Here is a 5,000-nt window from a genome sequence, read left to right as displayed (position 1 = left end):
CTTTTCCTCCGCTTAGTAATATGCTTAAATTCAGCGGGTAGTCTCGCCTGCTCTGAGGTCGTTGTACGAGGTGTCGCACGCCACGCCGCCAGCCGGCTGTGCACGCTACCGAGTAAGTACCGGTATGCGAACCGCCAGGCGACGGGCGCGCATCGCACGTTTAAGGAGACGCGGCCGGCCCCACAGGCGGCCACGACACTCCCAGGTCAGCGAAGCGGGGCAAACGCCGCGCGCTTCAGTATACGTAGCCGACCCTCAGCCAGACGTGGCCCGGGAACGGAATCCATGGACCGCAATGTGCGTTCGAAACGTCGATGTTCATGTGTCCTGCAGTTCACATGTCGACGCGCAATTTGCTGCGTTCTTCATCGACCCACGAGCCGAGTGATCCACCGTCCTGGGTGATCTTTTCATAGTTTCCACCATCTCTTTCGAGACAGTTGCATAGGCGGGACTGAGGCGTGTGGCGGCCCTGTTCCAGCGTTCAGTGTCCAACGGCCTCACGGCCGATGGGCGTCGTACGGCTCCACACCGGAGCGGACAGGCAGTCGGGCGAAAGTCATTCAAAACCGGCGCCAGGCGCCAGGTGCCGCAGGCCAGCCGCTCCAGCGCTTCAGCGCTCGTACCACACAACATTGCCGTTAGTTTTGAGACGAACGCGTGGTTCCGCACGCGGCGCACGGCTACTGCGAGCCGTACAGGTAGCTGCGTGTTGCGCGACACGACACGCACATCGAAAGACATGCAGTCTAGTCGGTAATGATCCTTCCGCAGGTTCACCTACGGAAACCTTGTTACGACTTTTACTTCCTCTAAATGATCAAGTTTGGTCATCTTTCCGGTAGCATCGGCAACGACAGAGTCAATGCCGCGTACCAGTCCGAAGACCTCACTAAATCATTCAATCGGTAGTAGCGACGGGCGGTGTGTACAAAGGGCAGGGACGTAATCAACGCGAGCTTATGACTCGCGCTTACTGGGAATTCCTCGTTCATGGGGAACAATTGCAAGCCCCAATCCCTAGCACGAAGGAGGTTCAGCGGGTTACCCCGACCTTTCGGCCTAGGAAGACACGCTGATTCCTTCAGTGTAGCGCGCGTGCGGCCCAGAACATCTACGGGCATCACAGACCTGTTATTGCTCAATCTCGTGCGGCTAGAAGCCGCCTGTCCCTCTAAGAAGAAAAGTAATCGCTGACAGCACGAAGGATGTCACGCGACTAGTTAGCAGGCTAGAGTCTCGTTCGTTATCGGAATTAACCAGACAAATCGCTCCACCAACTAAGAACGGCCATGCACCACCACCCACCGAATCAAGAAAGAGCTATCAATCTGTCAATCCTTCCGGTGTCCGGGCCTGGTGAGGTTTCCCGTGTTGAGTCAAATTAAGCCGCAGGCTCCACTCCTGGTGGTGCCCTTCCGTCAATTCCTTTAAGTTTCAGCTTTGCAACCATACTTCCCCCGGAACCCAAAAGCTTTGGTTTCCCGGAGGCTGCCCGCCGAGTCATCGGAGGAACTGCGGCGGATCGCTGGCTGGCATCGTTTATGGTTAGAACTAGGGCGGTATCTGATCGCCTTCGAACCTCTAACTTTCGTTCTTGATTAATGAAAACATACTTGGCAAATGCTTTCGCTTCTGTTCGTCTTGCGACGATCCAAGAATTTCACCTCTAACGTCGCAATACGAATGCCCCCGCCTGTCCCTATTAATCATTACCTCGGGTTCCGAAAACCAACAAAATAGAACCGAGGTCCTATTCCATTATTCCATGCACACAGTATTCAGGCGGGCTTGCCTGCTTTAAGCACTCTAATTTGTTCAAAGTAAACGTGCCGGCCCACCGAGACACTCAATAAAGAGCACCCTGGTAGGATTTCAACGGGGTCCGCCTCGGGACGCACGAGCACGCACGAGGCGGTCGCACGCCTTCGGCTCGCCCCACCGGCAGGACGTCCCACGATACATGCCAGTTAAACACCGACGGGCGGTGAACCAACAGCGTGGGACACAAATCCAACTACGAGCTTTTTAACCGCAACAACTTTAATATACGCTATTGGAGCTGGAATTACCGCGGCTGCTGGCACCAGACTTGCCCTCCAATAGATACTCGTTAAAGGATTTAAAGTGTACTCATTCCGATTACGGGGCCTCGGATGAGTCCCGTATCGTTATTTTTCGTCACTACCTCCCCGTGCCGGGAGTGGGTAATTTGCGCGCCTGCTGCCTTCCTTGGATGTGGTAGCCGTTTCTCAGGCTCCCTCTCCGGAATCGAACCCTGATTCCCCGTTACCCGTTACAACCATGGTAGGCGCAGAACCTACCATCGACAGTTGATAAGGCAGACATTTGAAAGATGCGTCGCCGGTACGAGGACCGTGCGATCAGCCCAAAGTTATTCAGAGTCACCAAGGCAAACGGACCGGACGAGCCGACCGATTGGTTTTGATCTAATAAAAGCGTCCCTTCCATCTCTGGTCGGGACTCTGTTTGCATGTATTAGCTCTAGAATTACCACAGTTATCCAAGTAACGTGGGTACGATCTAAGGAACCATAACTGATTTAATGAGCCATTCGCGGTTTCACCTTAATGCGGCTTGTACTGAGACATGCATGGCTTAATCTTTGAGACAAGCATATGACTACTGGCAGGATCAACCAGGGAGCTGCGTCAACTAGAGCTGAGCAGCCGGCCGCCCGGGAGTGTGTCCCGGGGGCCCGCGCGAACACGCAAGCGTCCGCTCAATTATTCTGCAAACAGGAGGAGGCTGAGCTCCCCTGCACAACACACCTCGAAACCCTCTCAGGTCCCGGCGGCGCGCAGCGCCGTCCTAAGTACTTGGTCGGGTTCGAGAGAGGCGCAATCGCCCGGAGTTAGGCGAGTAGACGCTTTAGGTGCGACCACCCGTGCTCCCAACTGAGCTTGCCGCTGCCGACAGAGGCCCGGGAGCGTGCTGTCGTGGCATTGCCGGCGGGAGACAACACGCGCCACCTACGGTGACCGGCAGCTCCAACGCCAGCGCCACAGAAGGACAAAAGCCCCACTTGGGTGCCGAAGCGAACTCTCCCAGCACAGCGCACGCGCCAACACGTCCGCACAGCTGCGATACAAACCACCTGCGAGAACCGCTGGGGCGACCGAGCAGCAGACGGCGTCGCGGCGCCGAGCGCCGGGCGGCGGCGCATCCTCAGCGCACACAGTCCTCAATCGGACCAGCACACTGCAGATGGCCACCGCGCTTCGCACCGGGCCCGCGAGGACCTACTTTGGCCGCAAGGCGCCGCGAGCAGGGGGCGCCGGCGCGCAGCTGCGCCGCCTGCCGCGTCCGTCGGCCGGCGCGCCTGCCACTGGCCGCCCCCACCAGCCGGCTGTAGCGCGTGCGCCCACGCACCGCGCTGCCAGCACGCCGGGCGGCCCCCCCTCACCGGCCGGGGACGGTCCCACCCAGCCACCGCCGCGTATCGCCTCACACCCAGATCCCCTTTCACGTTCGTGGGCATGGTGGGTCCCCTTTCACGTTCGTGGGCATGGTGGGTATCCATGAAACAACCGGTTAATAGCTCGACCGATCGTCGCCAACACTGATTCACCTCTAGCGAGAACAACCGCACCACAACGGGTTACCAGTTGTTCATTTGCGTAACGTCACCAGCAAACGTAGACGTCCATCGCCATTTGCAACGAGTATTGCATGCCTGTGTCAGGTGTCACAACACACTACGTCTGCCCACATAGACGCAACAACATGTGCACGCCTAGAGAACACGTGGAAGGTAGCCCCCGTACGTATGCGGTGTCCATTGCGCGAACGACTGTCAGCCGGCCTCTGCAGCATGTCGCAGATGTGGAACGCGGTGCAACATGCTATCACAGTGTGTGAGAAGAGACGACTACGTCCGAATACACGCTCCACTACATCAACAGACTGCTCATGCTGATCGCCATCCAGGGCGTCCGTTCCTCCCACACGTCTGAATGGCGTACCACACTGCAATCCAGCTCCTAAAGGGAGACGACACGTAGCTGCGTCCACAATATTTGGACTGTATGGTCCGCCGTTGCTAGGCGCAGTCGTCGTACGGTCACACATGTGCCACGATGTATCATTCAGTACATACGGACCAATGTGCAGCACAGTTTGTGGGTTTTGCGTACATCCGCGGACAGGTGACAGGCCGTACCACAACGTAGGCTGAGTACGTCGGCATGCGAAGGGCATTGAACATGCAAACTTCTCAACGACCAGCTTGCGAAGGCAGGGGGGAAGGGGGGGGGCATGTACGTCCTGCTGCTATCCACATTACAGTGTATAGCAGGAGCATGTGGAAAGTCAGCAACACTTGCAAGGTGTTTAACATGACGCGATACACAGGGGACCGGGCAGTGCGAATAGCGAACTATATTGCGAGGGTTGCGGTTAGGCAACACTACACTAATTTAACGAGTTGCATAACAATTACAGAGCAGGTTCAGCGACAACGTGCGTCAGGTTAAGGCGCAATATAGGTTAGGTTGAGGCGCAATATGGGTTACGTTAAGGCACAAATTAGGTTACGTTAAGGCACAAATTAGGTTACGTTAAGGCACAAATTGGGTTACGTTAAGGCACAAATTGGGTTACGTTAAGGCACAAATTGGGTTACGTTAAGGCACAACATGGGTTACGTTAAGGCACAACATGGGTTACGTTAAGGCACAACATGGGTTACGTTAAGGCACAACATGGGTTACGTTAAGGCACAACATGGGTTACGTTAAGGCACAACATGGGTTACGTTAAGGCACAACATGGGTTACGTTAAGGCACAACATGGGTTACGTTAAGGCACAACATGGGTTACGTTAAGGCACAACATGGGTTAGGTTAAGGCACAACATGGGTTAGATTAAGGCACAACATGGGTTAGGTTAAGGCACAACGTAAGTTAGGTTAAGGCACAACGTAAGTTAGGTTAAGGCACAACGTAAGTTAGGTTAAGGCACAACGTAGGTTAGGTT

General features: G+C 55.6%; 3 non-coding genes across 3 annotated transcripts in view; all 3 read right to left on the bottom strand.

Annotated features, from left to right (window-relative positions):
• Window positions 1-61, bottom strand: part of LOC126439605 (large subunit ribosomal RNA) — a 4,222-nt gene extending 4,161 nt beyond the window's left edge. The window contains exon 1 of the ribosomal RNA XR_007581264.1: window positions 1-61. This exon is cut by the window's left edge and continues 4,161 nt beyond it. This is a non-coding gene — a ribosomal RNA (large subunit ribosomal RNA).
• Window positions 62-249: 188 nt separating this feature from the next.
• On the bottom strand, window positions 250-404 carry LOC126439643 (5.8S ribosomal RNA). Its single transcript, XR_007581280.1, has one exon. It is a non-coding gene; the product is annotated as a 5.8S ribosomal RNA (ribosomal RNA).
• Window positions 405-757: 353 nt separating this feature from the next.
• On the bottom strand, window positions 758-2,666 carry LOC126439681 (small subunit ribosomal RNA). The gene has a single exon (XR_007581315.1). It is a non-coding gene; the product is annotated as a small subunit ribosomal RNA (ribosomal RNA).
• Window positions 2,667-5,000: the final 2,334 nt, after the last annotated feature.

This window comes from Schistocerca serialis, unplaced genomic scaffold, assembly GCF_023864345.2.
Source record: "Schistocerca serialis cubense isolate TAMUIC-IGC-003099 unplaced genomic scaffold, iqSchSeri2.2 HiC_scaffold_133, whole genome shotgun sequence".
In the NCBI taxonomy this organism is placed as follows: domain Eukaryota; kingdom Metazoa; phylum Arthropoda; class Insecta; order Orthoptera; family Acrididae; genus Schistocerca; species Schistocerca serialis.
This window is presented reverse-complemented; position numbering and strand designations above follow the sequence as displayed.